At 51.6% G+C, this 12,385-nt stretch overlaps 1 protein-coding gene across 3 annotated transcripts in view; it reads right to left on the bottom strand.

Annotated features, from left to right (window-relative positions):
- Positions 1-11,645, bottom strand: part of CASZ1 (castor zinc finger 1) — a 153,740-nt gene extending 142,095 nt beyond the window's left edge. For 2 of the 3 annotated variants that reach the window (XM_072975409.1, XM_072975412.1), the window contains exon 1: positions 5,324-5,484. The gene's annotated coding sequence lies outside the window, so the exon portion shown is untranslated. Of the gene's footprint in view, positions 1-5,323; positions 5,485-11,534 lie in introns of those variants that run through there. The other variant, XM_072975410.1, reaches the window with a different exon arrangement.
- Between the last annotated feature and the right edge of the window lie 740 nt (positions 11,646-12,385).

Below are 12,385 nucleotides of genomic sequence, written 5' to 3'. Positions count from 1 at the left end.
AAATCCCACTCTAATGCTGGAAATAGTAACCAGAGGGGATTCCAAAAGGTACTTTTCCAGGAAAAAGCACTTGAGACAAAGGCTGGAGAAAGCTGAAGTTCAAGGTGAATTGAAAAGAAAAACTTTGTCTTTCCATTTAACCAGACTGGGGAAGGGGGGCAGTGGGGGGGGTACACATTACTACCAACTCATTAATTCTTTCCTGTAAACAATTTAATTAAATTCTGCTAAATACAGGAGAAATATTCATCTTGGAGTGCCTCCCCCCCACCTCAAAAGCAAATTCCTTCAGGTTACTCCCCCCCATGCCAACACTTCCCCTGCTGTACAACCTTCAAATGGATTCCCAACCCAGGCGTGGACTGAGCAGCTCTCGGCTCAAAGAATGACAGCCTCATATGTCTGAAAGCTGACACTTCAGCTTTTAAAAGAAATGGGGGAAAATAAGCTGTTGACTTCTTGGTTAAAGTATTTTCTTGTTCTAACTCATGTTCTTATGTCACTGGGCTAAAAAAGAGAGAGAGAGAAAGAGAGAGAGAGAGGAGAGAGAGAGAAGAGAGATATGACTTTCCTTGAATGATCTGTTTAACCTAAGCCAGAGGAAAAAAAAGAAAGTCATTAATTACTTATGTGAGCTATTGCTTCAGAAAGACAATAAACCTGCCCGGTCGCCATGGATATGACATATTTGCTCTGAAAACAACACAATAATTAGCAAAGGGGAAAGATACAAGGAGAATATGCAAACTCCTGAGTTTAAAGCCACAGTGCTCTTTTCTATCCGTAAGCTTATTCTGTTTGCAATCCAAATCAAATTTTTAAAATACAGCAAAGAGGGAAATAATAGGAATGGCTCCTCTCTCCTCTGAGCTGAGAAGTAACAACCACTCCACCCTCTTCCAAAATAAAATAATATAAAGGAGAACCAGGATGGCAGAAGGGAAAAAAAAAAAAAGTCAAGTAATGCTTCTGTTTTATTTCCTATAGCAGGGGTGGAGTCTGAGGTTTGTTTTTCTTTCTTCTCTTTTTTTTTATAAGTGTGCTCTTATTTAGCATTGGACCTTCTGGCAGATATAAATTTATTTACAAAAGCCAAATGCTCTGTGTGTCTCACCCCTCCCCAAAGTTAAGTGGAAAAGTGAAGGGGTGGAGGTGGGGGGCTCTAGTTGAAAAAGTAAAACAGTATACTCAGAAAGCATAAGCTCCAGAGAGGGACATTCACTCCCCCCACCTCCAAGAAAATGGAACCTGGGCCTTACTTTAATATTAAAAATGCATTAAATGGTTTTACCTACAACTTAGTCCCAGAGGATCATTAGGAAATGCAATCGCTTTGTATCGTATCTGTCAGCGTGATAAATACCTGAGCTCAGAGTGGGTTTGCAATTTTTCAGTGTCACAAACCAAGATAATTTTTTTGGCCTTACTTTCTTAATTCACTGCACCCACTCCCCTCAAAGTCACAAGTCTACAGAAGAATACCTGAGGAGAGAAGAGGAAAAAGGAAAAAAAGTTGATGTGCTCTCACACGCCAGACAGAGCTTACTGATATTCTCCTAAAAAATAGAGAAATTAAGACTTTAAAATATTTGGGTAAGTATTTTTTAAAAATTTAAAGGACTCCATTAAGTTTGAGTGGAAACTCCTTTTCCCCTCTTCCCAGAGGCTAATTTTCCAAAAACAGATGGTCAGGATCTAAAAGAGAAGCAAATATACCTCAACCCCCACAGGCAGAGAAATCTAACTTTGAACTTCTTTTTAAATTAAAAAAAGGGAGGGGGGCAAGATAAACTATTAATAAGTATGAAAAATTAGCTGAGCTACAAGTTTTGTTTTTCTTATTCAAAAAATTCTTTAAACACAAGGGGAGCAGATATATAGGAGAGGTTCACATTTGACTGACTTCCTCTTTTTTTTTTTTAACTATTTCTTTTTTTTTTAGATTGGACTCTTTGATCTTGAAAGAATTTTGCTCTTATATGATGGGGGAGAAGAGGGTGGTGGTGAAATGATCTGTTTTAAATGATGATGCAACTTAGGGATCAAAGCCTTGGCTTTCTTCTAGCCATAATAAGCTGTACTTGCCACAAAGCATAAGTCTCCGGGCTCCTCTCCTTCATAAGACGGAAATAAAATGCACGGAGACTCAGAAAAACGCGAAGTGTCTGCAAGGTGCAAAGTCTAAAAAACAAAACAAACAAAAAAGGCGGGGTGGGGGGAGGAGGGAGGTACTGCCCCTTTAAACGTTTTAGTGCATATGGAGTTTGATTTCTGAAAGAGATCAGTTTAACATCTCCATAGAAACCAGCAACAGATTATCATCAACAGAATAAATAACTAGTCTAATAAATTAAACAGGAGGCATAAGATCGCTGGAAACCTGATTACTGAAGTTCAACAATATTCCCCATAAACTCTCGTTAACCGCCTCTAAGGTGGCTAACAAGATGAGGGGGGGATGGATGTCAATCTCTCCAATTCGCCGGATTCCGGGGAGAGAGACAGTGGCCGCTGCCAGGAAAGGAAAAGTTCCCCATCTTGCCCTAGAGAGGGTCTGAGAGCTCGAGTGAGGTGAAAATCATATTGCCGAAGTTTGGGAAGTGGGAAAGCGGCTGGGCGTCAGGAGAGGCAATGCGAGTCGCCTGAGATGGCGCGGGACGCGACGCTCGCCCGGGACGCACCGCCTCGCAGCCACCAGGACGCAAACACCGAGCTTTGCGCTCGGGCGCCGAACGGCCCAGCGCCCCCTCTGGGCACGTGGAGCGCAGCCCGGGCGCAGCCCCCGGGGACCAACTACCCCCCTCACCACGCCCGGCGCAGCTGCTCCTGCTCAGTCCGGACAGCTCCCTTCAGGACGGCGACGTGTGTGTGGCGTGTGTGTGTATGTGTGTGTGTGTGTGTGTGCGCGCGCGCGCGAGCGCCGTGGGGTGGGCGGGAGGGGGGCGCACCAATTTACCCGTCGATCTGTTTTCCAGTCCCCTCGCGCGCTCTCATCGCGCGTCTGTACCAGCTTAGAAGCGCCCTAAATTTACCAACTTTGCCCGGTGTAGTCGCCTGGCTGTTTCCCCCTTGTCGCCCCCACCTCTTTGAGTGTACGGGGTGTTGGCGGGACAACCACACATTCTGAGGTTCGTGGCCCCAGCCAGACTCCGCAGGGACAGCGACGCATAAACCCCGGGTCGCCCCTTGATCCAGCCGGGTTTGGGGGAGTTCCAGGCTCGTTGGAGGGGTGTTTTTACTGCTTCCCTGGTGGACAAATCATACACACCGCACACGCGCCCGCACCCTCCCCAGCGTGACTGGAAGGAGGTCCTCGCCGCACCCAAGGCCGACTTCCCAAGCTGAGGCTGGGTTAGGAGGAACTTGTGTGGAAGGGAGAAGCGGCCCCCTGCCTCCCTCGGCACTCCATTCCTCCCCCAACTCTGGACCCGGGTCGGGAATGACTTGGAAGAAGAATCTGCGCCCACCCGCTAAAGAAAAATCTATTATTATTATCTTAATCTACGCCCCCAAAGTGTCCCTCCCGCCGTGATTGACGGCGCATACACCTGTTCCCCTCGCCGAAGAGCTTCCAACGCTGGGGACAGACTTTCGCCCAAAAGCTCCGCAGCGGCCCAGCGCCCGCCCGCCGCCCTCGCCCGGCCAGCCCCCGCCCGCCGCCCCAGCGCGCCCCTGCCCGACCTTGCCACCCCAGTGGCCGCCCCCTCCCCTTCCAGGCCCGGCTCCCCAGGCCGCCCGCTCCCGGCCGCGCTGGCTTCGGAAAGAGAGAAAGAACAGAAAGCAAAACTTCCTGGCGGCCGACGGCCATCAGCTGCACATTCTGCAAATGCCACCGAGTAAAAATAAACCGGCCGCCACTCCGCCCGGCCGGCTCACCCCGGGCGCACGACTCGGCCCCCTGCCCCGGGAGCTCTCTGACTGTCGGTCCGGCCCGATCCCCCATTCCCGCGAGCCCCCTGGAACCCCACTCCCCGAAACTCCTCTGCCTGCCACCACGCGCTCCTTTGCCCTTTAGCTGGACCCCAGTTGACCGGGAGCACCGGCCCTCTCCCTTTTGGTGCCCCCTGTGCTCCCACAAGCTACCATTCTCTCTGTTCTCCACCTGGTGCCTACTTCAGCCGTGCGCCCCTGGATTCAGGGCTCTTCTTCCTCAATTGCTGCGCTCCGGCGTCGCCCTCAGCCCACCCTGGGAGCTCAGACCCCGCCGGACCCTCGCCCACCTTGGCACAGCCCCCTGGGAGTGCACTATTCCACCCACCCGCCGGCCTGCCGGCCCGCCGGCCCGCCAGCCCAGCGTCCCACGTCCCCGAACGCAACTTCTCTCCCAGCGCACACAACAACCGCGGCAACTCCCCCGAACTTTTCCCCGGACCCAGGCGGGCCCCGGCCGACAGCCACACGGCCCTGAGCCGGTACCCAGGCTCCCTGTGCCCAGCACTGCCACCCCTGCACCCGGGGAGGCTGGGGTGGGGGTGGGGGTAATGAGGAGCGCCACTTGCCGCGCCCGGAGCAGCGCACTTGAGACAAACTTCCCAGGCACAAATGAAAAAAGGGGCGCCGCTCCCCCCAGCCAAGCAACCTCTTGTCTATGTTTTCCCATCAGGAGGAACCCCTTGGCACCCCGCGCCTAAGTGAACACTGCCTACCTCTGCCGGTAGCACCTACACCCTGGTATTGGGGCACAAGAGTCGGCTGGAGGGGATTCCCCACCCACCCCTTCCCTCGAGCAAAGTCTTGCAAAGTCACCCCAGGCGCCCCTCACCCTTGCCTCCTTCTCTGCCCAGGAGAGCGCACAAACCCCTGCAGCTGGGAAGGGGGGTGCGTAGGGGGAAGGAGTGATTACCGGTATTGGCGAGCACCTGCCCCCCCAGCCCCTGGGAGCCGGCAGCGCGGGAGGCGCCCCCACCTTATTTGCAAAGTCCTGCACTCGTGCCTGGCACCTCCCCCTCTTCTCCCCTACCCCGCCGCCCCCTCAGTTGGAGTAAGTGACCCTTAGGAGCAGCAGCCCTCCCCTCCCCCGGAGCCGCGCGCTGGGCATTCCCTGGCCGCAGCGGGCGACGCGCCGCCCTGCGCCCGGTTGCCAGCCCTCCGTGCCCCCTGCCTCCCGCACGGCCGGAGTTGGGTGGCAGCCGCCGCGCACAGGCTGGCTGGCTGGCTGGCTCTCTCTCTCGCTCGCTCGCTCGCCCGCTTGCTGCTGCAAGCGGCAGCCCCGGGGGTGGGGGGCTGCACCGGGACAGGAGGCGAGGCAGGGAAGCACCCCGGGAGGCCCGCGGAGCTGAGGGGCGTGGGGGGACCGCGGCGGAGGGAGCGCCGAGTCTCTTACCTGCACTTGGGGCGGCTTTGGGTGACTTTCCAAGTCCGGGGGAAAAATGTGTGTGTGTTTGGGATGGAGCGCCGCGGGCGCGCATGCGCTGCCCAAAGTTGCCGGATCCTGGATTTTTCGCTCCCAGTCTCCGCTCTCGCCCGCTGTGATTATGGAATTCTCCGCCGCCGAGCGGGCGAGTGGGTGGCATGCAAAACCCGGGCCGGATCGCGGGGCCGGGCTCCGCTCCACCCTCACACCCCCAGACCTTCCCCTCCCGGTTTCTTCCCACCCACAGCCCCGGCTGAGCTCCGCTGGCGCGCGCGGCTAGACGCAGCCTGCGGAGAAGCATCTGAGCTCGCGGCTCCCTTGTGCGGCTGGAGAAGCTTTCTCCACCCAAGACTAAGTGGAGCTGAGGCCGAGGGACAAGAGAGGAGGAACCCGAATGGGTTACTTTCCACCTGTTCTGAACCCCGCGAGCCTGTCTGCTTCCCACTTTTCCCATGAAGAACTAGCTCTTTTCTGCAAGTTAGAATGTTAGAATTGTCGAGCCCAAAAGAACGTGATGTTCTCCCTGTTTGATCCGCTTTGCACTTATTCTTTGCAAGGGAGTTTTTCATTCAGTCCATTGTGCAAGAAATAAATCCTTAAGTGAGCGAGATAGGCCGTGAAGAATGAACCTGGGGCAGGGGTTGCAGATAATGAACATTAAAACAATAATATTCAATATTCACGTTCAGAGAGTGAAAGGATCATGAAGAAAATAAAACAAGGCAAGAGGATAAAGAGTATTTTGGGAGAGCTAATTTCCCCCACCCAAGTGATAGAGAAGGCCTCTTTGAGGGGAGGACATTCATATTCCATTCGAGAAACCCCCTTTTCTCCCTTTGCCCACTCTGCCCACCTCCCAGGTGGTTTGAGGTGGCTGCACCAGGCTGAGCCTGGAGGTCCGCAGCAGTAGCTCTGACCCTGCCTTTCACAGCCAGGCAGGTCCCCATCCCAGGACTGAGCTGGTCACTGTACCTGTTTTCCCTTCTGAACAAGGACAGGATGGAGATAGACCCGAAAAGAAAGGGGAAGCACTCTGATGGTGAGATAAGGAGAAATTGACCACTATAGTAAACAAATAGCTAAATGATTCCTGTCGAATAAATGAATAAAAATTCAAAGTATGACCAGCAGCTTTAAGAAGTATTCAGCAGAATGCATTCAACTAGAAGGAAATGCCAGAGACCAGTAAACACTGTTGCAGGCTGGTAGACTTTGGGGCCTAATCTGCAAGGTTTCAGCAAAGCCTCTCAGGACTAGTCGGGAGTAGTGACCTGGGAAGTGGCAAGGTAGGTCTTCTAGCTTTTGATTCTGGGCGCATTGTGCTCCTGGGGCAGTATCAAGACTGCTTAACGGCTTGGGATTTGGGGTCAGACCCCAGCCACTCTCCAGCCGGCTGACCTTGAGTAAAGCATATGACCCCTCTGTGCCTCAGTTGCCTCAACAATAAAATGGGGATAATAATAGTACTACTGCCTGGGCTTGTTGAGAGGCTAAAATGAGTTAATGCAGGAAAAGTGCCTGGGCCAAGACAGTGATCGATAAATGCCAGTAATTGTCGTTGCTCCTTGGGACATCCAGTGCTCCCTCTACTTCTCATTTCTGCCTGTCCTCTCTCCCTTCCTTCTCCTCCTCTGCCTTTGTTTTCTCCAGTCACAGTCCTGCACGCATTCATCCATTCAGCAGGCATTTGCCGAGCCCCAGTGAAGAGCACATCCTTACCAGGGCTGGGGAGACAAAAATGAACAAACAGGCCTTGTCTCCGAGGAGCTGGCTGAGGGGTTTGCTGGTCTCTCCCCTCTCCTCTCCCCCACTATAAGGCTCACCCCTACCACACAACCCCCCAACAGCCACATCTCACCCACCAAACTTTTATTAAAACATTTATTCTTCTCTCCATTTTTTCTCAGATGCTTCACAATTCTTCCATCCCCTAAGGAGTCTTTTCACCTCCTCTGAAGGAACCTCATTTGGGGTGGAGGAAGCTGGAAACTGTGGCAAGGCTGGGAGATGGAGGAGGACATTGGGATGAGGTGAAAAGGGAAGGTTCCTCTTCCTTTCCCAGCAAGGGGCCAGGAGAGAGCCCCACACCCAAAAAGTAACCCTGGTCTCAAAAGCCTCTTGTTCCCCACCCCCAGCTCCCTTTGCAGGGACTGAAATCAGGTGCTCTTTTCCTCATTTGCTTCATTTTAGCATTTCCTGAGCTTCCCTAAAATAAACTATAAACTCTTTCCCACAGTCAGCAAGGTCTGGCCACTGCCCACCCCAGACCTCACCTCCCTCCACCCTCCCCTCAGTCACACGCCCCTAACACACTTGCTTGCTGCCTTCGAAATCACCCAGCTTGTCCCTACCTCAGGGCCTTTGCACTTGTCCCCTCGGCCCAGAATGCCCTTCTTCTGATTACTTCCTGGCATCACTCAGGCCTTTGCTCACACGTCACCTCCTCAGGAAGTCTTTCTCCCTCAAATAGCTCCCCAGCCTTTCTCTCTCACTTTGCCCTGCTTGAGGGTCTACAGAGATTTTGCTTATTCATCTGTTCCCATATTCCCTGTCCAGCTGCTCTCCTAGAATGGGACTTCCTTGGAGGTGGGGACTTTGTTCTGTGTCCCCTTGTGTCCTCAGCCCCTCAGCCTGCCCCTCAGCCTGGCACCTAGTGGGCCCTCCCTCCCTGTGAGTCAGGCACACTGAGTCAAGATAAGCCAATGTGGTCCCTGTCCTTGAGGGACGTATACTGTAGGAGAATGACTAGAAAGCGCCTAGGACAAGGCTTAGGGCAGGGTGGAGCTGGTACAGTCCAGGAGTTCCCAGGTTAACATGGTGGCTTTGCTGAGTTTTCTACTCCCTGGCGTTTGGCCAGGGGTTGACAGTGGGGAAGTAGATGGCTCTGGTGACCTGGGCCTCAACAGAGGAGGCTGCTTAGGTGGGAGGGGAGGTGGGGTCAACTAAGGACCCTGTGGAGGTCATCCATCTAGCCTCCTGTCTCCAGGTGGGCTGCACGTGATCAAGAGCCTCTCCCATTTCTGAGGTCCCGGGGAAGACCCCCCCCCCACTAGACTGTGAGGTTCCTGTTGGAAGGGCCTGTGCCTTTATCACAGAAGCCAAGTAGCCAAGCACAGTGTCTGGCACCCAGGAGGCTCTCAATGATTGATTGTTGAACAAATAAATTTAAGTCTGTCTCAGCCTGTGTAACTGGGAAAGCCTTGAAAGTAATCACAGCTCAGCTTCCTGGTCACAGTTTTTTGGTTTCTGGTCCTCTGCAGTGATGAAAAGCAACACCTAATTGTACGTCAGTGGCTGTTATTTACCAAGCGGTTATTATGTGCGGGCAGCATGCTAAGTGCTTGTACATATCATCTTATTAGATCCTCATAACAACGGTACGACGTGGTCACTATTATGAATATACCCACTACACGGATGAGGAAACCAAGGCACAGAAATTAACTTTCCCAAGGCTGAGCTGGGCTGTCTGATCCCAAAGCCAATGCTGTCTACCACCAGGATCAGCTGCTTGGGTGGGGAAATGACAGAAGCCTCACTCCCTGACTTACCCCAGTGCAACAAGCGTTTTTACCTTTACTCTGAATTCATAAAGAGATGAAACTTGGATGTGGGTGCATTGGGAGAGGAGGAGGAGGAGGAGGGAAGCAGAGCAAATCTGTTCTTTAACTATAAATCTTATTTGCATCTAGTAAAAGACCAAAAAACCAAAGAAATCACAGGAGCAATCACTAGCCTCTGTACACAGTAAGCACTCAATAAATGTGGGCTAAGAATCATCATTTTTAAATTTAAAAATTACAGACAATGTGCTTGTTTCCCTTGTTCCTAAGCTGCTCCTGGTTTTGAGGTTCTCCTTGGGCGAGGCCTATGTTTTTCGGGTTCACTGGGCCTAGCGTCACAGTAGGTGCTCAATAGACACTTAGTGACTGAATAATTAAACAAATGCCTGAGATAAGTGATTATGGTCATTACTGGGCAAGTTGTAATTAAAAATAAAAAAAAGCTGAGTGCATTTCTTTTATTTACGAATGTCTCTCTCGGGAGTCCTGGGAAGGGAGAACGGGAGAGGGGCTTTTTCCCAAATGCTAAGCTTGGTTCCCAAATCCCTTCCAAGTCGAATTGGACAAGCCCTTCCACCCACCAATTCCCTAATTCTTTTTGCAAAGTACGTGATTATTTGTTTCTGACTATATGCATAATACATGTTCATTGTAGAAAACTCAGAAAATACAGGTAAACAGGAAGAAAAACCATAAATCATCTGTAATCCCACCACTCAGGAATAATCACTATAGATTTGGTGTATTTCCTGCCAGTCTAGGATTTTTGTTTTTGTATTTCGCTTTGTTTTGTTTTATAACATCAGCACACAGAACACTCTGGGTTTTTCTTTAAGCCAGCCAGCCATGTGTACTTAGCATGAACATTTTCTCACGTCGTTAAATATCTTTTATAACATGATGCCCTCCGTGGCCGCAGCGTAGAGTTTGACCATCATTTCCTCAACCAGTCCCTCACTGTTGGAAATTTTGGACATCGAACATGTTTCCAATTCGTTTCATTATTACAAGTAACACTAATGAACATCCTTGTCCATAAATAATCACGCACGTTCCTTAAAGTGGAATAGAGTTTAAACTGTGTGCATGCATTTCAGAGCTTTGACTCCCACTCCGCGCAAGACTGTGCGAACCTGCCCTCCCCCCCGGCAGCGCTGCGTAAGCCCCATCTCTCCTCACGCCCTCCGACCTTCGGTATTCTCGCCTTTTTTTTTTTCTTTTAACCCCTGTTAATTTAATGGGTGAAAGAGTCTGTGATTCCAGTAATGAATCCTTATTAGAACTGTGCTGGCCACAAGCAGGGGCTGTTTCAAGGTTTGCACGGCCTTGTTCAGACCCACAACCTCAGGTAGCTGAGAAGGGCAGAGGCCTAGGAGCCCTGAGCTGGGGGAGAGCAGGGCCTCCGGACAGGCTCGCGAAGCAGGTGGGGAGGCTTCCAGAACATCTACCCGAGCCCAGGCTTCTTGGGTATCTTCTCAGCTCTTGGAGGAAGAGGGGTGGGGTCTGTCTCTGTCTTTCAGCCTCAACAGAGAGGAGCTCCTGCTTCGTCCTACCTCTCCGCCCACACCTTCCAGAAACCTCTCTCGACAGAGGAGCCTTAGGGAGTTCTATGCCTTAAATACTACCTGTTTTCTGAGCTCAGGATCCACACTTCGTACCTGCTTTCATTCTCCCTGCCTGAGCTCTCCCTCAGCTCCAGTCAAGGGACAGGCTGTTTTGTTGCTCTCTGGTTCCACCTTTTTCTCTTTCTAGTTTGTTCTAATTAATTTACTTTTTGGGTCTTTATGTTTACCCCTACCTGGTAAAGAGAAGAATTGTAGGTGACTAATTTTTCCCTTTTAGGAAATGTTCCCTAATCCCAGAGTCTCTGTTCTCTGTAACCCCTTACGGCTTTAACATCCTCTGAACCATCTCACTATTTGTTTAATAACTTTACATTTCTGAGGGAAAAGGGGGATAATTTGCATTCAACGCTAACAGTTCAGGAAACAGAGAAATGCAAATGTAAAGTTAATCCAGAAAATTGTGAAACACACACAATTAATTGGACTTAAAAAGTTAAAAGGATAAATTTAAGTGAAATCCACCAGGTTCAGCCATGTGAGCCCAAATCAGCAGTGGCCTGTGCGTGGGTAGGAGGTCTGTCATGCCAGGCGGTGAGGTATGTGTCTGATTTTATCTGTATGGAAGAGTGAGTATGCACACGCACTTGTGGAGCTATGTATCCCTTTAAAGGAGGGTTGGGGTCTATGCAGGTATGGCTGAGCTGTTTGCACACTGGAAGATTGTGCTCATGCTGTCAGCAGACATCTGAATACAGAGAAGTACAGCCAGGTGAGGGGCAGGGCTGACTGCTGACATCACCTCTTGGAAAAATGATCCATGGCCGACACCTACCCCCTCCCATGCCAGCCAGGGAGCAGCAGGCTGGCACCAGGGCCTTGTCAAACAAGGGAAACCAACTGATGGAGAAGTTGGAGGGAACACCTGTCGTCCTCAGAGCAAAAGCCACACTGCCGGGGCCTGGTGGTTCCTGCCACATACCACGTGGGCCCAAATCTCAGCCCCTGCCCCTTCCTCCTTCCTCCCACCTCTCCCAGATCTGAAATCACACAGACCTCTGAGGGCAGAAGCAAAGTGGACCAGTCGTAGCTGTGCTGCTATGTCCCAGGATGCGATCCCGCCTGAAGTTGGCGTGGCCAGGCCACGGGCAAAAGGAACCCACTGGGAGACTCCGGAAGTGGCCGTGCTTCCTCCCGACTGGCACCTGTGCAGGTGCTGGCCGCCGCCCATGGCACCATGTCTCACGACGGGCGGGGCTGGCCGGGGAGGCAGGAAAGAGCTGTTTTGCTGATGAAGTGCCCTCATGTCACACAGACAGGAGTGCCAGGTAACTGAAGGTGGGTGGGGGAGGGCTGCGCCACTGTGCCAACCTGGCCCGGATGTGAGAGACGGCCCTGCCTGCCTCTCCAGCCTCACCTCTCAACACTCTCTCTGTCACACATTTGTACACTCTCTGCTCCAGCCACACAGAGCTGCTTGAAGCTCCAAACCCTGCTGGATTTCACCTCTAGGCCTTCGTCCAGGCTGTTCCTTCTGCCCAAAGGGCTTTCCTCCCCTTCTTTTCTTGTCCTCCTCCTACTCACCCATTAAGACCAAAGCAGGTATCACCTCCTCCAGGGAGTCTTCCCTGAAATCCTCTTGCCCCAAATTAGGTTAGATGTCTCCAAGTGGGCTCCCACAGCCCTCTTGTTTCCTCTGTCACAGCACTAATCACACTGTAGTATAATTATCTTCTCTTAGTAGATAATATGTATATGATATTTTGTAATCTATGTTTAAATAATCAATATATTGGAGCACGGATTTCTGAGTTGAGTGGGTTGTGGGTTCAAGTCCCAGCTCTGGTACTTTGAGCAGTGTGACCTTGGGCAGGTTCCCTGATCTCCCTAGGCCTCAGTGTCTCTGC

Source organism: Vicugna pacos, chromosome 13 (genome assembly GCF_048564905.1).
Source record: "Vicugna pacos chromosome 13, VicPac4, whole genome shotgun sequence".
Taxonomy (NCBI): Eukaryota; Metazoa; Chordata; class Mammalia; order Artiodactyla; family Camelidae; genus Vicugna; species Vicugna pacos.
This window is presented reverse-complemented; position numbering and strand designations above follow the sequence as displayed.